At 37.9% G+C, this 22,182-nt stretch overlaps 1 protein-coding gene and 1 pseudogene across 1 annotated transcript in view; one reads left to right on the top strand and one right to left on the bottom strand.

The window, feature by feature from the left end:
• The window catches only part of PLXDC2 (plexin domain containing 2), a 410,249-nt gene that overhangs the window by 97,935 nt on the left and 290,132 nt on the right, over nt 1–22,182 (top strand). The gene's annotated exons all lie outside the window — the stretch shown is intronic.
• Nucleotides 19,311–20,161, bottom strand: LOC101542300 (S-phase kinase-associated protein 1-like; annotated as a pseudogene).

The following is a 22,182-nucleotide window of genomic DNA, read 5'->3' as shown; positions in this document are numbered from 1 at the left end:
GCTGTCGCTCATAGAATCTTCATTCTCAGCAATGAAAAGAAATTATTAAATGATGTCTTTTCAGCAGGCCTGATTGTTGGGGGAAAATTTCAAACAATAATAGTGAGTTCTCTATTGAAATATTGAATGTATTCAAAGTATAGAGAATAAAATGAAGATCATTAGCTCCTTAGGTGGGGGCTGGGTGGGAGGGGGGTATATTGGGGTTCTTGGTGGTGAAACATGTGCACTGGTGAAGGGATGAGGGTTCAATCAATCATTGTATGACTGAAACTTAAACCTGAAAGCTTTGTATTTATTTTTTCTCACGGTGATTCAATATAATAAAACAAACAAACAAACAAACAAAAAACCCAAAAAGCCAGATCAGTCACATGTATGGCAAGTCCCTTCACCTCTGTAACTGTCCCCCCGGCTTTAATTTTTGCAATTTTTATGCATTGTTTCTATGACTCAAAATACGTTTCATTAAACCTCAGAAGTTTCTCCAAATATACTGCAAAAAAAAAGTAATTTACTTCTTTTTCAGATACATTTCAGTTATATTAAAGATCTTTTTGTCCTCAGTCGGATAAATATTAATATAGATGTTTATAGGGAAAAGTCAGCCACCAGCAATTATTTTGAATAACAAGGAGATGCCTATTATGAGCAATTATGCTTTCAGCTGATTCAAAGTCAGAAGTTTCAGTGTTAATTGCAATTTCTTTTCTTTTCATGAAACAGCTTATTTTATCATGCTTTAGTGGATAGATACTATAATGATTCTGAATATGGTTTCTTTTCCAACCCTTAGTACTTGACAGTTAAAAAGTCAAGGTCAGCTTTGTGTATCTTCAGACACAGGATGAATCTGTAGCTAAAGAATATGGTTATTATTTTAGCCATTGACTAATCCAGATTTGTTCCTGAATTTCTGCTTATTTATTTTGGGCCTTCAACTAGGGTGATTCTAGGCCTTCTTGGTCAGTGGTTCAGTTCATGAACTGGAGGATATGCTGCTGGGCCTTTGGGTGCCAGAAAGACCCAGGCCACCTCAAAGTTGTTAGGGGCCTCTAGGTCCACCCGCTGTGGTGCTCAGTGCCAAGGCTGCACCTGGCAATGCTTGGTGACTGTGTGTGGTGCCTGGAATTCAAGCCAGGTTGGATGCTTTTAGGCATGTGTCCCTAATCTCCCAGCTCCCTGCTTGCTTATTGAAAGGAGCACTTTTTCTTGCTTGTAGCTGCTCTGTAGCAATAAGATAATTTTCAATATGCGCATTCAGCTTTTCATGAATCACTGCCTAATTTAAGCTGATCTCTAATGTTCTGTATAATCTACTTTTCTAGAGAATTCGTCAAAGCTTCTAATGCTTAGGGATGCTCATTCTTCGCCTTTTCTTCTCTCAGAAACAAAATGACAGAGACCCCAACTCTTCTTATCCCCACCTTTCTTTCAGGGAGATCTTTCAGGGAGTATCTGTAATACAAAGTCTGTCCCACAGAGTAGCAGAACACATACATAGGCTGTGTCCCATGCTTTCGATATAGCTTTAGTTTGCTCTTCAAGATCTATTAAAGTCCCAGTGACTGTGCTTTCTAAAGTGGCAGGCTGCACAAAACTCCTTATATTTCTGGGCTTCATTTTTGTTCTTGGCTGGATCTTTTCTCTTCTACCAGGTACAGTGCCAACCATCTTAGAGTGGGAAGACTATTATCTTGTGCTTTTAGCTCTATTAAATCCAACCAACCTCATCTAATACAATGAGTGATTTCAGTGACTTGTTTACTTGGAAGAGCAGGTAATAATAAAGGTGATTTGTAACTCCTCACATCTTTAGTCTGAAAACTTTGGGCCTTTCACTTTATGGTAGCTATTGTGCAGAACTAGTGGCATAAGTGAATTTTTGGTTGGAGGGATTTTATGTTATAATTTTAAGATAAATATCTAACATTCTCATAAGCCTGGAATGTATCTTATGCACTTTCCTATAGGCATCACATTTGCTTTCTTTCCTTTCAATTAGAATTTCTTTAGAGGGAGTTTCTGGTACTTGGGTAGTAATATACAGTCTTTATAAAAATACGGGGATAATGGTATAGTTCTACCCGCAAGCAATCACATACCAGTTGGTTTATGTATTTTAAAGAGATGGCAATAAAGACAACATTAAAATCTGTTTTTACTTCACCTTCTGACATGAAAGTCTTCAGAGTACATATTAAATCATAATTATACATGTGATATTTTATATTTAAAATAAGAATTTTTTGTTAATTTCTTGTGGCTGGTAGATTCATAAAAATCAGAATGATATTCACATTTTTACATGTCCTAGTGTTAATATTGCTTTCTGGTTACATGGGTCCTTGTGGTCCTTGTTTAACCCCATTTATTTTTCTTCTTTTGTTTTTTTGTTTTGAACACCTGCTGGTGCTCAGGGTTTACTCCTAGCTCTGCGCTCTTGGCTCACTCCTGGCTGTGCTCAGGGGATATGCAGTGCTGGGGATCGAATCTGGGTCAGCTTCAAGCAAGAGAAGTCTTAGCCTTGGTAATATATCTCCAGTGTCTTCCTCTTAAGTTTGCATCTGTGTGCCTAGTAACGGTCCCGGGAATGGCTTGTGACCGAGGAGCCTGTCTCTGTGACTGCTCCATGTAGACGGAACTCGGGAACGCTTGTGCTGTGTTTGCCGCAGGCTGGAGTCCAGCTGTGGTGTTGATAATCAGGCTTCATCCCCAGACCGTAAGCGTTTAGTTTGGAAGTACATGTCATTTTGGAAAACCTCACCAGGCCCTCAGCCTCACGTCAGTCGTGCCAATCTGGATCCAGTTCTCTTGGCCTTTCATTCCTCCCTCTACGGCTGAGTAGAGGAGAATGGCTTTTAGGTTCTTGGTACTAGTGAAATTCTTGGTGGTGAGCAACTTTACTCTGTGACCTCGAGTGTTCTTTGAGGTTCACCTGATCTGTAAAGGACTCCCCACTGTTGACCTGTTATCTTTCCTGTGCTTCCAGTGTGCACGCTTAGGCTCAGCATAAATGCAGTTGCCTCTTGACTCTGGCAAATTCATGGAGTCTTGAGGGGTGAGAAAGGTCACCAAAATATAATGCCAAACTATTTTCAGTCACTATGACAAAGCCTTCAATTCATCCCAATCAGACATGAAAGATTTATGTGAGATTATGCCCAGTGAGTTGCAAAAGGTTTCCAGACAACACTATAAATGTTTTTCTTTTTTTCCACCAGCTTCCAAAATCCCTTGACAAAGCCATACAAGAGAATAGTCATTCAAATTAGGGGGCTGGAGCTATAGCACAGTGGGTAGGGCGTTTGCCTTGCACGCGACCGACCTGGGTTCGATTCCCAGCATCCCATATGGTCCCCTGAGCACCGCCAGGAGTAATTCCTGAGTGCAGAGCCAGGAAAACCCCTGTGCATTGCCGGGTATGACCCAAAAAGAAAAAAAAAACAAAAAAAAAAACAAATTAGATTAGTACTGTGTCCCTCTCAAAGTTACTGTACCCATTGATTCAGTATAAGAATGGTTCAGGCTCTCAATTTTGGAAAGACTGTCAGCCTCATCATGAATTGACTGTAATTCTCCTTACCAATGCCTGTGACTGTTAACTTCTAAAATGTCACTCTGATAGTGCAGGAGAGAACAATTCTATTAAGTTGCATGAAAAATCATAAATCTCAATTCATTTTTATTCAAGACACCCCAAGACTCCCCTATCTAATATCCATTTCAACCCTGTCCCTCAAAAAAATATGTCCCATTTTTATTAGGAAGAGTCAGACCTCTAGTGAAATGTAAACATACTGTTCCCCAGAACCTCTGACTCTATTTATTATGTCACAGGGCTAAGGAGAAATTGCTAGAGGAATGAAGTTTGCTAAATCAGTTCCCTTGAGGTGGGCAGATGATCCAGGATTAGTCTGACTGCTCAGTTTAATCTCCAGGTCCTTTAAAGAGAAAAAGGAGGAAGACAGGAAAGGAGAGTCCTGAGATTTGAAGAATCCTAGCAGGACTGCAGACTTTGAAAATGAAGAGCATCAGGAGTCAAGAACGAAAAGTGGTCAAGAAACTGCAAGGGGCAAAGAGACCTTCATCTCCATCCTCCAGAAGGAAGTGGTTTAGCAGAAACCCTGATTAGCGAGATGTGTTTTGAATTGAAACCTCCAGAGCCATCTGATAATAAACATGTGGCCCTTTGTCAAAACAGCCACACAGACTAAGACAGTGCATTAGGACACGGCAGTCACCAACTCTCACTCCTGACTCTAATACTTGTCCTGGGTCCTGGAAAGTTTATGGCCTTTTTAAAAAAAATTTTTTTAATTGGCTTTTGTCTCTTCTTATGCTGCTACAAATCATTAGGTGTTTGCATTTTCCAAAAGCATCTGTATTCTCAATACTTTTGCACTTTGGCACTGATGTACCCACAATTTGATTTTTCTTGGAAAAAAAATTACCTTTTCTGTTGAATGCTACCCTAATTTTATTGCTCTTAATGTTTGCTGTGGCATATGAGTTTTGTGAAGTTCAGTTTCAAAAGGGTATTTGTTATCAGAAGTTGTAATAGCCCCCTTTTTAAAAAAAGGAAAGGAAAGAGGATCTGAGTGGGCAGTTTGAAAATGTTAAAAGAAGACATGGTTGCATCTAATTGAGAGACTCCGTGTGAAATGCGTTTGCGAGAAGGGCTTCCCAGGGGGCGCTGGGGCTGGCGCGTGTGCGGGGAGGGGAGCACTGGCCACTCCCAGCCAGACTCAGCTAGATGGCTCCATGCTCTGGCACAGTAACGCGGCAGACCCTGCTTTGCACCTCGAGAGAGGTGCATTATGTTTAAGTTCCCAGCCTATAATTCATTTTTAATATAAAACCCACACTTACAAAGTACCTTTTGCACCTGTCAATGAGCGAATGGTTCCTATGCTCAGCGTGTGGTTCTTTGGACAGGGATGGAGGACGGATTAATCAGAGATGCTCCCTTTAGTATTGGCGCACACTCCCTGAACACTGTATTGCAGGTACTAAGTCTGACTTAGTTTGATCTCCAGCACCGCAGAAACCACCAAACACAATTTGTCACGCGGGACTTTTGTGGCTTTAAGCCCTACTCTCAACTCCTTATTTTTCTTCTGTAAAGATATGAATAATAAAATAATTTCCCTTTAAAATAATGGTCATTCTTTGAGTAATTCTGCCTCTGCCTTATACACGCGAATATATATGTTTACTAAGCAATGGATTATTATTTACAAAAATGTAACTTATGTCTTACTTATGTGTGTGGTAAAGTTATTTGCAATGTAGAAACTGGATGCTACAATACTTATAGAATAGACTGGATTTATGCAGGAGCATTTATTCCGCATGTCAGAACACTGATTTATTGTGTGTTTGAAGGTTACTTGAAAAGTTGATCTTTAGTCATCAGGTGAGAAAAATGGAATATGCAGATACAAAAGCACTAACAGTTGTTCTGATAATGCCATTTCCCTGGTGCTTGCCTGAGCAGAGGTAGCCAAATATCTTCTGTGAGGATATGAGGTTAGATACAGCAGAACACAAAACCAATTGATAGAAACAGTAGGAAGTAAATCAGAAGTGACCTTTTTAACCTCACTTAAAATGTAGTAAATTGAGATGGATATTTATAATACTATTAGGAAGCTAAAGTAATATGAATGGTGGTGATTATATTAGGATGTAAGAACAGTATTTTTAATTTTATTTTCACATATGTACTGGAAAATAATTGATATACATGTATGTATAAATTTAAGGAGCAGAAAGTTATGATTTAGTTTACATATATTATGGTATGAGGACTTCTCCAGGATCAGCTGACACCTATTTTCTCATACACTAAGAAGAAAGAGAAAACGTATAAAAACTTTTGTTACATTTTAGAGAGACCTGTCAGGATCTGTTGTCTCAGTGATTTTCCTCTCTGCCAGCAGTACTTGCACTGGTTGTGGTGTGTATGGCAGCTCAGGAACTTCTTTATCTAATCTGGCTTATCATTGCAAGGTTTTGCCTTTGGAACACCTGCTCCAACTCCCCCTTTCCCTGCCCTTTCAGCCTTGGTCTATTTTGATCTGCTGTATGTCTATGGCATAAAAAATGATACTCAATTTGCTATTGAAAAGTTTTCTCTAAAGGGGACCAATAAATAACATTTTGATAATATATTTTCTCCAATTGTATGCCATATGTTAGGTATAAGGGTATGCATGTCCCCGATTGTCCACAGTATATTATTTTAAAAACATGGATGCAGTAAAAAAATAAAAATAAAAATAAAAAAAATAAAAACATGGATGGAAATTTGGGAAATGCACTTGGTATATTTAACCAGATTTAGTAAACAGAGGAGATATTGTTCTCTTCCACCTTCAGAAACCAGAGTGATTTACTTAAAGAAGAGACTTTCTTTCAAGTGATGTTCACTCCCTTTCTTCTTTCCTCCCTCCCTCACTTGCCCCTCCCTCAAGTATTAAAAAATACTTTCATAATTTCTCAGAAGTGTGTGCACACAAGCACATGTATGTAATGCACACAAACAGCTCAGAGGCCACATTTAATATTTATTTCATACTTGTTTTCTGCAATTTATGAATGGCCAGTTTTAACTGATTTTAGTAGGAAAGATGAGTGGTAATGTATGTTTCATATACACTCTGTTGTTGCTTAATTGAAATGAAAAAGAAACAAAACTAGCATCACATTTATCCAGTACAGAGAACTGAGATGAGTCCGTTCTCATCGTACTTCTGAAATATGTACTTCTTGGTTTTTGTCTCACTAAAATACCCACAATGAAAGAGAAAATTGAACCAAAGTGAGTAAATCAAACTGATATACTCAAGTCGAGTATAATACAAACTAGGTACAAACTATATTTGTCTTGGCAGATTCTTGCCTGTTTTTAAATACACATAATTTTAAATCCCAATCAGTAGTATTTGTATTTTTTTAAATACTCATCTTCTTTGAGTAGAAGATGAGTATTCAAATATTCAAATATAATATTTCAATATTCAAATCAAACTCTTGTTTTCTCTTTCTGTTTCAATTAACCTCAGTCCGGGATCACACCTCATTTTGTTTGCCAGTTTCTAGTCTTTAAGATCAAATTATGATTCTAATAGAAGAATCACAATCATAAATATACACATTATCTAAAAATTAAGTGTACAGATGAGTCTCTTGACTTGCTTATGTACTTGCAAGCAGCTATTGTTTAGAACCTAAGTCCTTTCCACCAGCAAACTGGCTGTTGATTTTCCAGGAAATGATACTGATATCTTATGTCATTAGGACCCTCATGAGCTAACCAAAATATATTTAAATAAGTACAGGATAAGTTCTCCTACCTGATAAAAACCAAACCAAAAGTTTGTTCAGCTTAAACTAAATAATCTTAAACTGTACAAAATAAATAGGAGTTGAACTGCAGGAAATTTCATGTGGGAGTCAAAACCCCAGAAAATCGTGGGGTAACTAGGGTTGCCTCTATGTTTGGTTGAGGCTTTATGGGAGACATACTACAAATATGATTATCTTTCGATTACTGAGGTTGAAAGAATCAACTTGGGTACGTATCCATTAAGAAAGAAGCTTGGAATATGTTAAGCTCTCAGTAAGTCCTGTAGTTAGCTAGTTATCACTTCTGATTGTCCAGGTGTGTGGCAACTATAAGACAAAATAGTTGCTTTTGGTTCGATGAACTTGTTCTTATCTGGACTGATTCATGCAACTTTAAGAAAATAACATTTCCCAAAATTTGTGACTTTATAGGAACCCAGGTGTGTGGGACCTGGGGCTGAGACCTCCAAGCCTGTTCGGATTGGGACTGGGCCTCTTCCACCCAGGTTTCCCATTTTCTAGTAGCTATGTGGTCACACCCAGGGACTGCCCCTGTGCCGTGCAATCCCACCAACGACCAACACCTAGTGACTTAAAACCAAGCTCCTGGAAGTGACATCTTATAGCCTAGTTCTCCCTGTGGGAGAACCTACCAAGCTACCAAGAGTTTCCTGCCCACAGCCTCGAAAACTCCCCAAGGTGTATTCATATGCCAAAACCAGCAACAATGATGGGTCTCATTCCCCCGACCCTGAAAGAGCCTCCAATGTGGCATCATTGGGAAGGATGAGTTAAGAGAGGCTTCTAAAATCTCAGGGCTAGGACGAATGGAGACGTTACTGAAACTGCTCGAGAAATTCGACGATTAATGGGATGATGATGATGATGATACTTCAAAGTTTATATGTAACTCATGATCCTGAGGCTTGTCTCTGTTTCTTAGAATTACTAATAAAATATACTTATTAAAATGTTTAGACATTATTTATTAGATTAATGGTTAATTCTAGAAAATCTATATAGATTTTCCAGAGCAGTTCAGCAAGAGTAGGTTCTTTTAACATGAATTCTTCATGAGAAACTGATGTGTGAAGATGCATTCTATATACATTATTCATTTAAATGATTCAAAATGTTGATTGAGTGTTTACTGGGCATGTACATCCCAGCAGTAGAAACAACTTAAGGCTCTTACTTTATGAAGCTTGAGGGGGAGACACAGCTAAGCAAGTGGAGAAGGAAATCAGATACGATCAAATGGCTAAAATGCTCTTGTGGCAGGTCAGGGAGGATTAGATATCTGAGTAGTACTGGGGAGATGGCCTTTCATAAAGGTTATCAGGGACAGGTTCTTGGCAATATTGGAGAGCAAACCCCACTGTGAAAAATGCAGTTAGAGCTCAGCAAATCCCAGAGCTGCAGTAACTATGTGGGTCCTGGGCAGGAAAAGGCTGCGTGCCTTGAACAGAAATGCCACTAGCGAACAGCAAGGGGTCTTAGGCGAAGCTAGATGATTCAGGACCTTGGTGGCCAATGGGAAACCACTGAGAAACTTGCAGGAAGAGTGGAAGAGAGATAGAGATGGAATCAGGTCATAACTTCTTAAACATTTAGACTGATGTGTAGGAAATGCATTTGAGGGAGATAGCCATAAAGGCAGAGTGACCATAGAAATTGTTTTAGGAGCTCAGAGCATGTGGCCGTGATTTGGATAAAGGTTGTAGAGTACAGAGGGAGAGATGCGACATTTGAGATGTGCTAAGGGGATGGAACTACTGCAGCATTCCAGTGTGTTGGTTGTGAATATTTGTGTTTGTGTCTGTGCGTATGAAAGAGGAAACCCTCTGGATTGTGAAGAGTAAAGAGTCTAGAGAGATGAATGAGGAAGGACAGCAAGAGAGTGTATGGATGCTGTCTATTTTTATGTGTTTGTTGCACAAAATGAAAGAACAGTCTCTCAGAAACACCAATTTTGTTTATAGTTTAAATGGAAGTTTGGAGTTGTAGCAAGTCTGAAATGTTAGCATTATAATGTATTCATCTGGATTTGGTGTAAAAGAAAGATAGGAAGGAGAAAGATATTTTCAATTTCAAAGCTGTCAATCTTGTATCTTTCTTGAACACTGAAATTACTTCTCTACAAGGAGTTTATAATCATCATGATCTAAATGGTCTCTAAGTGACTTACATTTTTAAAAAATCATAAATTATTCTGGATATGGAATAAAAAGGGAGGTGGGCTATTTTCCCCCGGTTTTAACTATGACAGAGAATGTACTGTCTCCTTGATGAAATGATGTTCTGAGCCATGGTGATTGTGTTTTAATTTCACAGATTCCAGAAGGAGGAAGAAAGTGACAGTTGATCGCTTTGAGAATCATAGGGAAAATGATGGAAACCTGCATTTCAATCATGTGAAAAGTTTGACTTGAGCCTTGAGAAGCTTAGTGATTTGTAGCAAATCATATAAATCCAGCAGAATCTGATGAAAGATAGACAGAAAAAAGTAGACACTGAAACAGAGATTTTCAGACTAATAAAAATAAATCACAGCTAACTTGGTTAAAAACAAGGCACAGTTGACTTAGTTATGCTTATCTTTTATTATATTCTCTCTGAAGGTACTTACTAAAAACATATACCAAGCCTCACACATTGACCGATTTTTATTATCAACACATTTAGTACTGAATAGAAAATTTGGTAGTTTTTCTATCCTAGCAATTTGAATGAAATTTTTCTTCAAGTCAGCATTTAGCAATTCTCAGCTAACTTAACTGTAAATGCAATTTGAGGGGGGCAAGTCTAGAAGCGAGCATTTAGCATGCTTTTCACTGTCCACTCAGATCTGTAGAATGGAATAGTTTATTATTTGAAACTGATATTTGATTTTTGGTAATCTATTTGTATTTTGCATTATCTTCATAGAATTGTGTTAGGAAGAAAAGAGTATTATCTTTAATTCAATCTTTACAATATAACTTCATTCTGTAGATTTATTCTCAATTCAATTTAAGCAAATTAGTTCGGAGTGAGTAGGAGAACAGAGAGGACTTCTGATCCTCTGATTTCTTTCACTTAAACATGCTCGTTAGTACAGACTGTTCTCACAAAGAAATGTTTTTATCATTTAACTTATAATTTTTACTTACTAATTTGCCATTATAATGACTAAAATTTTGTTAGTATGCCTCATCTCCATATATCTAGAAATCTCATTATAGGCGCACCAAAATATCGAGTATTTTCCTACTATTTTCCTACTACTATCAGCAGTCTTCTCTTGCCCCTAACTCACTTGCTTTGACAACCACCATATTTACTGCAGAGTTCACATATATAAGAAGATATTTGGGCCATATATATATACCCAGTGGTGCTCAGGGATTGCTCCTAGAGGGGCTACATATAGTTCACAAGGCAAGCACCTTCCCCACTATACTATTTCTCTGGTCCCCAGAATCCACGTTTTTAAAAATCACTCTTTTTATAATTTGAATAGAAATTTGAAAGATACATTTTATTCCTGTTGTTATTCTCATGTCTCTTTTTTATTTCTCGGACTGCTTTGAAGCTTTGCTTTTAATATTTTATATCAAGCAATTTCACAACCATGTGTCCAGTTGTGATTTTCTTTGGGTTTGGGGAAAGACAGTGGTATGCATTTCCTCTCCCCTTTTGTTCCTTGCAGCCTGAGAATGAGTAACTCTTTTTTTAAATTTTTATTTATTTGCTTTTTATTTATTTATTTTTTTTATTGAATCACTGTGAGATAGTTTACAAGCTTTCATGTTTGGGTTACATTCTCACAATGATCAAACACCCATCCCTCCACCAGTGCACATTCCCCACCACCAAGATCCCCGGTAAAACCCCCCTTTCCCACCCTCCCCTTGTCTCCGTGGCAGACAATATTCCCCATACTCTCTCTACTCTTGGGCATTATGGCCTCCAACACAGACACTGAGAGGTCATCATGTTTGTTCTGTTATCTACTTTCGGTATGCATCTCCCATCCCAACTGGTTCCTCCAGCCATCATTTTCTTAGTGATCCCTTCTCTATTCCATCTGCCTTCTTCCCTCCACTCATGAAACAGTCTTACAGCGATGGGGCAATCCTCTTGGCTCTTGTATCTACTGTCTTTCGGTGTCAGCCTCATGTGATGTTATTCTATACTCCACAAATGAGTGCAGTCCCTCTATGTCTGTCCCTCTCTTTCTGACTCATTTCACTTAGCATGATACTCTCCATGTCTATCCATTTGTAAGCAAATTTCATGACTTCATATGTCTTAACAGCTGCATAGTATTCCACTGTGTAGATGTACCAAAGTTTCCTTAACCAGTCATCTGTTTTAGGGCATTTGGGTTGCTTCCAGATTTTGGCTATTGTGAACAATGCTGCAATGAATATATAGGTGCAGATGTCATTTCTACTGTGCTTTTTTGCATCCTCGGGATATATTCCCAGAAGTGGTATTGTGGGGTCATATGGAAGTTCAATTTCTAGTTTTTGAAGGACTGTCCATATTGTTTTCCAGAAAGGCTGGACAAGTCAACATTTCCACCAACAGTGAAAGAGCATCCCTTTTTCCCCACATCCACACCAGCACTGGTTGCTTTTGTTCTTTTGAATGTGTGCCAGTGGAGAATGAGTAACTCTTAACAAAGATTCCAAACTTAGTAAGAAACTCTGCCACCAACAACATGTTTTATTTGCACAGCCATTAATGAATACAACAAATATTTGCAGAAACACTCCTAGCCAGGCCTTCTTTTTGGTGCTTGGATTACAACAGTGCATAATAAGGCCAAAAATTGCTGCCTTCTCAGAGTTTACTTAGGAAACAGAGAGGACAGTCAACAAAAAATAAACATGACAAAGAAGAGCATTTGCAAATTGTAAATAAACAGGGAGACCAAACAGGCAAGGAATAGTTGAGCCAGGGATCAGAAACCAGTTTACAGCATGACACACAATGTTTCGCATCTGCTTTTATTGAAAGGTTGACAGTTACATGGAATCTGAAAAACAGTGTAAAAATTTGTCCTATGGCTATGCAGAGAATGAGCATTCCAGGTAGAGGGAAATAATTATTTCCCAACTCTAAAGCAACCTATATGTTTTTGCAATCTAATTGCCTTTTCTTGTTTGACTGTTCATTTACAAAGCCTATCCAATTCCTCGTGTGAGTCAGTGATGCTTACTAGGGGGAAGACAAATTTAAAATACAAGTTCTTCATTTCAAGTCTTCATTTCAAGTGTCGGGTCAGCTGAGATTCCAAATAGTGGCATGGGGTGGGGGGAGGTGGAGAGATAGTCCAGCAGGTAAGGACTTGCCTTGTACAAAGCTGGCCCTGGTTCAGTTGCTGATACCACATAGGGTCCCTGCCAGTAGTGATTCTTGAGCACAGAGCCAGACATGTAAGTGCTGAGCACAGCTGGGTGTACCACTCTCTTGGAAAACAAAACAAAGCAAGCAAACAAAAAAGAGGTAGTAGATTGTGGGGGTCTAGCATGATGGATAAACTGGACAGTTAAAGAGTGGGTTCCAAGCAGGAACGCTCAGACTTACACTTGTTGAAATACTTGCTGGAAACATTTAGGTAAGAAAAGTGCTTCCAGCGGGCTGAGAAGCAACACCTGAAAGGCTGCTTGCAGTGTAACGTGCACGTATGGTGGAACTCTGAATGCAGTGCAGAAACACTGGGTTCTCTTCTCAAAGGCAGGGAGATAACTTAGCGGCTAATCAGAATATGATTCATAGTTCCATTTGCACTTAAAATTGATTTCAAGTTTGGTAAACTGTGTTCTCAGGTGACTAGGTTAAATGAGCTGTTTAGCAACTCCTGGATCCCCTTCCTATTTCATGGATTTGACAGAGTCTCCATAAATACTGAAAAACAAATCAAAATGTATTTCTGCGGAGCTGATTCCCTCTGTCATACTAGTTTGTATGTGTTCTTTTAAAGCTTCCCTCCGCATTTTTTCCTCTTTCCCATCTTTCTCATCAGTTGTGAACTTACACTGTGGAAATATCCTCTCTCTAATGAAACCAAGTCACATTGCTGTAAAAGGGTGAATGTTTCCATTCTCCCCGCTCCCTATTTCTCTTGCTCTGAAGATAAGTGGAATATTGAATCTCCTGGGTTGTCTTTCCAACCCAGATTTTATTCTGAAAATCATTCTAAAATAGGACCCCTCGCCAACCCCCAGTAAACACAATGGAGAGTGCAGATTTGAAAACTTCACAAAATACAGGCAACCTGCACTCAACAATAGGATGAAACAAATTTTAACAAAAGCAACTCAGAAAGTGTGTATAACAAGTGGGAAGGCATCAAAGTAATGGGGAAAGTCAGTCCTATGCAGCCACATTCAAAGGGTTCAAGGGTAAGACTTGGCTTTACTGGTGCACATCTTTTGTCATTTGATTAAGTCATTGTCTCTATTTTACAGTGCAGGTCTTTTGCATTTGTAGAACTTTGCATTTGTAGAGGTATACTGGGGGAACTATTCTTATTCTTTACACATATTCTTTATTCTTACTTGTTAAATAGTGTGAATATCTCAAAATTTTTGTTTGTTTTTGGGCCACACCATGCAATGCTCAGGGCCAACTCCTGGCTCTGCACTCAAGGATCACCCCTTGCGGGGGAAACATATGTGGTGCCAGATATTGGACCAGGGTAGACCATGTGCAGAGCAAGCACCCTGCCCACTGCACTATCTGGCCTATCAGTGTTTCTTGTAAGGAAACTCTACTTGTGAAATTCAGTAGTTGGGATGTTTATAAAACATAAATACATATTTTATATATAAACTTAATTTGAACATCGGCACTTAAGGAGTTTATAAGAACAACTGTGTATCTTTATTTTTATTCTTCAATCTAGAACTGTATAGAAATTAATTATAAAAGCATAATGTATAGTACAGATTTGTTTTACAATTTAATAAGGGTTTACAATTTACAGTTTTCTTGGTTTTCTGAACTATAGGTAATGTAAATACTTTAAGAAATGTAAAATATAGAGAAATCATACACATATAACTTTCCTGTTTTAATGTTTTCATATACATACTTCCAGATAATATTCAATTGATCCATACATTTACATTCTATGTATTCAGTTTTACCAAAAATGGCCTCTGTTGTCTAAATTCTTCACTTAATAATATGCTATAAATAATGGTCTTTCCATGTCAACTCATGGCATTGTTACTTTTATGTTGCATAACTTTTCTACAGTCATATTATTTTTTTTTTTTTGCTTTTTGGGTCACATCTGGCAATGCACAGGGGTCACTCCTGACTCTGCACTCAGGAATTACCCCTAGCAGTGCTTAGGGGACCATATAGGATGCTGGGAATTGAACCCAGGTCGGCCGTGTGCAAGGCAAATACCCTACCCACTGTGCTATCGCTCCAGCCCCTGCAGTAATACCAATTTTATACAAACTATATAACAGTATAGGTAGCCAGATTCCTGGTTTATGAGCACATAGATGGTTTTCTATTAATCTTTCCATTGTTTCACTTCATGTGAGTTTGATATGTAGGTTAGTGGAGACCTATAGTAGAGCTTCCAATCCAAGGTGGTGCCCTACTTGAGTCCCTGAGCTGTCAAGATTGGCCTGGCCACCTTCATTCCTGAACTGGAACAAGTTGGTTGGAAAATGAATGAGTGGATACCAGTGATTGTTGACTATTAGAAGTGTTTTGGGTCTTTAGAAGTATTCAGGAGAAGTTTGTAAAGTTGCAGCTTTTTTTTTTTTTAGCCGGGGGGAGGGGTGCACACCAGGCTATGCTCAGGGGTTACTCGTGGCTATGCACTTAGGAATTAGTCCTGGCAGTGCTCAGGGCACCATATGAGATGCTGGGGATGGAACCAGGATCAGCCATATGCAAGGCAAATGCCCTGCCCTCTGTATTATCTGCTCCAGCCCCTAAAGTTGCAGCTTTTAAGATCATAGCCATGCCTTATTAAGAAAAGATTTAATGGTATATGTCACTAAACTAGCCTCATATTTATACCACTTAAACAATTTATTTCTCCTAACAATCCAATTTGTGCAGTGAAAGTAGAATAAGATTCTTTTTCAAAGTTTGAGTTATATGCAATCTTATTACTTCTGCAGTATATTAGGTGACACCAGAGAGTTTAACATGTACACATGCTCTTTTTTTACTGCAGTCTCCTGCAAAGGAATAATTTATTCCTTTGAGATTGTCTGATTTAGATCAGCACATTCTTGTAAGCTCAGTTCTTAAGCAGACATCTGACTTGTTTTTCATTACATGTAATGTCTTCTTGGATTAACACATGTTCCTAAATAAATTTTTCTCAGTATATTGCTAGTTATTCACATAAAGAAGAGTAGATGAGGTTAATCACACCCTTTTTTTCATCTCGGGGTGTAATCAAGCTTGATTTTACAGTGATAAGTCTCTTGTTATACATTTGTTAAAGCAGACACAAATGGCTAATTTCATGCTTCCTTTTTACTTATCCCATGCTGTTAGGGAGAGTGAATGTTTTGACCCTTCTGTGAGTGAAGATGAAGTTCTTGTTCACTCACTGTGTGCTTTATTCAAAGTAATAAAGCCTGCAGAGCTAGAATAAATGATTATAATCTATTGACTACACTATCCTTTGAGATTTAGACATGTAAATCAGAAAGGTGGCATATTATCTTTGGCTATTTGGTAAAATATTTGATAAAGCTGCATTCTCTGTAACCAAATCTCTTTCCCAATTTAATTATAATTGCATATGAAATATTGTTGGCAGAGGCATTTGAGACTTCATACATCTCTTTTGCAGTACTATGATGTCGCCTCCTATTTGAAATTTGTTCCACTGCTCCCCTTGTTGCTTTTCAGAATTAGCTCAGGATGGGGAAATGAGACATCTTAACAAATTATTTAGCTCTAGATGAGATATGAATCACATAGTTTTTGTTGTTGTTTTCCAAATTAAACTCCCAAACTGACCTAGACTTTTTAGAGAAGCAAGTGGAGTGGTTTGCTGTTTGCTAAGGCCTTAGGGGCTTGGGAGGAAAGTATAGGTCTTTCGTAGTAGCTGGGTAGATCCAGGTTTCATTTCTTATTGAAGACAAACAGCTGATTAGAAGCATAAATATAAAGCGAAGTTACAGTAACTCCTTTTGCTGATAGTTGAGTTATGAGTTCACATTTGGATTTTAGCGGTCATCTTGTTTGATCACTCACTTTCCAAACAAAAAAATTAGTCTTGATGAGAAAGATAATTTAATCACAGATTATCATCAGACCTTCTACAAAAGTCATGCAACTGGATCGAGTCTTTCCTTGCACATGACTGACTTGGGTTCAATCCCTGGCACGGCATATGATACCCTGACCAGTGCCAGGAGTACTCCCTGAATTCAGAGCCAGGAGTAAGCCTTGAACACAGCCAGATGTTGCCACACCCCAGCCCAGTATCACTAAGTGCCCCATCTGATAAGCCCTTTTTATTATACATAATTGTTGGATGATTTTTGTGGCAGTAATAATAAAGATATCTAGAAGGAAAATCAAGGTGCTTTATGAACACACTTCTAAGGAGAAAAAAGAAATCAAATATCTTTTTATTAGAAACAGTTGAATAAGAGCCTTATTCCATTTAACCTTTGGATAAAAAAAAAACTACTATAAAGTGCTTTTTCTCTGAAAGGAAAAGAGTTTGAAAGAGATATCTTTAGAACAATGGGTTTACTTGGTTACTTTCTTAGTAGGGACCTCATTCATGTTTTATTAAATTCATTTTAACTATTTATTGGAAGTTCATACCTAATTAGAGGAGCCTTGAAACATCGTGTGCCTTTGGGTGCTTTACTTGAATTTAGAAATTTTTATACCTGAAATACACCATGGCAGATATTAATCCAAAAGATCTTTTTTAAAAAATTCCAAATAAGTCATTCTAAATACATTTGTGTATGACTGGTAGAATACCAGTCTGAAAGATTCCAGATTTCTTTAGAATATAAAACTTCCAGAAATCAGGTGGAATTTGGGAACTGCAAGTCTGAAGGAAATCTAGAGTTTTTCCAGCATCCCCTTCCCCATTATATATAGTGTGTAGAAACACAGAACAGTAACCATGAGTTCAGACTTTCTAGAACTAGTGTTTAATTTTCATAGTTTTCTTTTCCACCCCTCTTCTCTCGGTTGTCATAGACCATCTTTGAATCCCTTCAAAAACCCTGATTACAAAATACAGTATTTCCTATTAATTATCATATCAGGTGAGTTTGGGAAGAGATGTTATATAATAGTAACAAAAATGGGCAAAATGCAGTAGAGGAGGGGTTGTTTGTACTTCTACATCCTGCTTTACACACTGGCTCAAGAACCAGTGGGTGGGAGTCTGATGCTATTGCCTTTTCCTCTCTCCTTTCCCTCTACTTTCTTCCTGTCTTTGTTTTTGTTCTTGTCTCCATTAGGGTGGGATGGTCTCTGAAGTTGTATGGTACCCTGCGCCAGTGACTTTGTACTTGTATCACATATTCAAACTCTTGTTATAATGTTTTGTAAGGTAGCTCCCTTCTGTCCCTCATGCTTGTAATTGTGGTATCAGAGCACACACCTTTGTGGTTTGTCACTTTGTAATTGCAATTTCCCTTTAAACTGTGACAGCTATACAGTGTCTGAACAGACCTTGAACAATCCATTGCTCCTTGATTGCCATTTTACATAATCAGTTGGAACACCCATTATCAATGCATATAACTCACTAATCTAGGGAGTAAGAAAATAAAATCGATGGAGGCTTAACTACGCAGTTATTTTAGTGCTGGGGAGACTGAGTAGCACTACGTTAAGTTCCCTTAAGCTGCCATAGTTTATCTTAAATTGTACTCCTGTACTGCCAGGCAATACTAGAAGCTGCCGGTTATGACTAAACAGGAGTATATGGTGTCTCAATTGTTATTAGCAGGAATTTCCCTTCTGTTTTTTCACAACCAGATTTTGCAGTGTTACTTGATAGTCCCTTTGTGTTTTCTGGCTCACTGGTTAAAAGCCTCACTGGAATGTTTACATTATTAGGGCCCCAAAAGTGGAGCTCACTCAATAGTAGCAAAATATACTGTGCAGAATTTAGATTCAAGATATGAATACAGACCACTGATTCTCACTGCGTGTGTCAACAATGATCACAGCATTCTACCCCAATAGGTAAAAGTACATTGATACCCAATGATATTCTACAATTGAACTTTAATGAATCCCTAAGCACTTTTGAATACATGTGCCTTGAAAACCCCTTCCTTTCAGCCTCTGCTTCTGATACATGTGCAACATTAAATAAATATTACAGGAGAAAAAAAAGTGTTATACTGGAAGTGACAAAAATTGTTTAAGACCAGAAGCATGAACGAAGGCTCAATAGGAATTCTTATCTAATGGCATCATTGCTTTGGGATGCATGAAATAAGTTATCTTTCAATATGGTACAGAAGTAACCATATTCAACTCTGTTAGTTTTGGGTCATATCTGAATCTATTGGTTTTGAGACTCAAAATCAGCAATATGTGAGGGTGGTGCATTAAAGAGAATGAGGCCTTGCAGTGGTGTTTGCTCTGGGATACATAGTAATGGGCAACCAAAAGATGCAATCTTCTGGGCCTCATTGGAGTCCGCTTTGGTTTCTGTGATGGACCTTGATTATGCCAGTGATGTCTCTACTACAACAGGAAGCCCCTTGAGGTATGCTACATCGACTTTTGTATCGTGCTTTTGCCGAGAAGTCATTGTTAGCACATTTAAAGAATTTTGTATCCATTGTGGCATTGCTGTATACTTGAACAGAGAAATAATTCTAATTTTTTTTTATTTACAGCGCCAACTTTTAATAGGTCACTAAAGTCAACTAGACAATAAACTAGGCAGAAATTGCTTTACAAAAGAAGGAAAGCCCAAAATGCCACTTTCTAGAGAGAACCCACAGTTCAGTTTTATTCAGAGCAAAAAAAGAAAAAAAAACCCTTTTGATCATAAGAGAAGAAACTCAAGCTGTAGGTCTGGAATCTGTACTCAAACTACACATGCAAAGAGGACAATATTCTGCTAATACAATTGATTTGCTGCTGCATTTGTCTACAGTTTGTCTAATATTAACAATTATAAACAGAGCAGTGCAACTAGTATTTGGAACAATCCTTACAGTGTTACAGTGTCAGGCAAAGCATTTCACTTTTCTTCACACCACTGGTTTCCTTTGCATACCTGGGCTTTCTCCTCTTCGGTAGAGGACTTCTTTGGTAGTTATTTTTGATGTTGAAGGTCTTCCGACTCTCCTCAGGTGTCTACCCCTTAATCATATTGGCAACAGTCTTGCATGGGACATCAAGCAAACCTTTGATGTCTAAGTAGTTTGCAGCCAGGATAAGTTCAAAAAGTGTTCCTTGGTCCACTTTCAGGAATTCTTGGTCCCAAACAGGGATATCATCTGTTCGCTTTTCTTTGTTCTCATAGTCCTCAGGAGGAGGGCGGGGGTCATCCTTGTGGTGGGTGCACCACTGAATAACCATTTTTAATATTGCTACATTAACATTTGGAAGAGGAACTGGGTCACATCTCCTTCATCATCCATTCCCAAATCTTCCAACATGGTTTTGATAGTCACAGACTGTTTGGTAATTTCCACATCGACTTCAAAAATCTCTCCATCGGAACTCTGCAACTTAATAGAAGGCATGATGCTTGGTCAGGAGACGGTGGGCTGGAGGTTGACGAGGACCGAGCCGCGTCAGCACAAGGAAGAGAAAGGCGGAGAACAAGGCCACTACCAATAATTCTAATTTTTGACCTCTCATACTTTTATTCAAAGCTTTTCATTCTCAAGGTTTCGTTCTTTATCATATGAAAGTGAGGTGCTTTTATAACTTTTTTATTTTATAAAGTAGTTTACAGTATTTGTTTATTACATTTAATATTCAAACATCAATCTCACCACCATATTTCAGTTGTTTCCATCCTGAACCCCAAGCCTTGCCCCAAATTAGAAATGAAATAATATATTTTGTGTTTTTTTACTATGAAAAAATACTGAAATGCTACAAAAAGTTTCCTTAGAGGAAAGAGTGTGAAGATTGTTGTATTTTACTGAGGGGCTATTAAGCCCTTCTATAAGAGATCACTCACATGTTGTTAAAGGTTGATCCTTGTGTGCTTTTATATATATATATATATATATATTATACATATCTGTAAAAAAATTGCCTCTAAGATTGGTTGCCTCCTACTTTGAACACCATCAAATACTCTTGGAGTATGGGGAAGACATGTGGTATGAAGTGTTGCGCGGTCCAGGAATAGGTTCACTTGTGGCTGAGGTGCTTTTTTATATAACGAGATAATTGTATGTTTAAATGTAAATGCATTTTAACAAAAATTTTTTGAGTGAGTTAAAATTTAGTAAATATGTATTTGAAGAAGTTTTCATGGAGTAAGGGGATGAATATTAGAAGGGAAAGCATACTGAATTTAGAGCAATTGAGTATTTTTATTTTATGCTTTATCTTCTCTGGAGGACTTCTAAGCACAAGGAATAGATTCTGGATCATTTTTGAAAGAAAAGCTCTCTCTATAAGAATAATGTTGTTAAAAATGTGATCATACTGAATTTTGTAGGAAGACCCCAGACTGAATTTTATTCAAACCACTGAAGCCAGAGGATTTTGGATGTGTTCAGCTAGCACTGCTCATTTTACTGATAAAGGGAACAAGGGGAAACTGTTTCCCTCAGGAGATGCTTGCTCAGCCAACACTGGCCAGACAGTACAAAGGAGACTAAGGGACATGAGTCATCTCTGACCAATCTCATGCCCATATCATGCCCAAGTACTTCTTGTGCAAATTTGAATTTACTCTCATTTGACATCTCAACACAGTGCTTCTCTATTTTATTGAGATCAGATTTGCCTTTGTAAATATATATTGCCGAACTTTACCCTAGTTTCTATTATTTTTTCCAATGTAGTTTATCTTTCTGACTTGATTAAAGTATAATCAAATGAAATTATTGAATATTGAGTGACAATGATTTGATACCCATGCACAGTGTGAAAACATTACACCCATCAAAGTTAATTAACACATCTATCAGTTTAGTATTTACCTTTTTGGCTGTATGTGTGAGAAAATTTAATATAGAAGAGTTCAATGAGGCTGAGAGGGAGGAGAGAAGGGACTTTGGGATAAAGGTTGCGGGTTCTTGGCTTATTGTGGGCATGGTGGAACAAAAATATAAGAACAAAATGATGTTGATACTGTTGTAAACTTAAATAAAAACTGAATTCATGGGGAAATAAAACCACCTACTTACAGCTATAAAAATAATAATGAAATCTTTAACATCAATCAATCCTACCTACTCTCTCAGCAAATTTCAATAATATATCCAATGCTGACAACTCAAGACTGATTCAGTAGGTCCAGGCAAACCCCAAGAAATTGCATTTGTTAAAGGTATCCAAGTGATGTTGCTAGTCTGGACCCACACTTTTTAAGGGGAAAAAATGTGAACTATTCTAAATAATCATGAGAAACGGTTTATATGTGATCCCTGATGGTGTGAATATGGAGGAACAGTTCATTCAGTCACTGAATAAATAGTATAACAGTCAATGTTCAGTAAACTTTGAGAAGTATTATTGTATTTGTGTGCCCAGCATCATATTAAAGTAAGACACTTCTGTAGCCAAAGAGAGAAATCACGTGATTTTACCACATGCTTTGCATGCCAGAGGCTTAGATTTAATACCTGATAGCATAGAGTCTCCTGAGCCCAGCAC

Source organism: Sorex araneus, chromosome 9 (assembly GCF_027595985.1).
Source record: "Sorex araneus isolate mSorAra2 chromosome 9, mSorAra2.pri, whole genome shotgun sequence".
Classification (NCBI taxonomy): Eukaryota; Metazoa; Chordata; class Mammalia; order Eulipotyphla; family Soricidae; genus Sorex; species Sorex araneus.
This window is presented reverse-complemented; position numbering and strand designations above follow the sequence as displayed.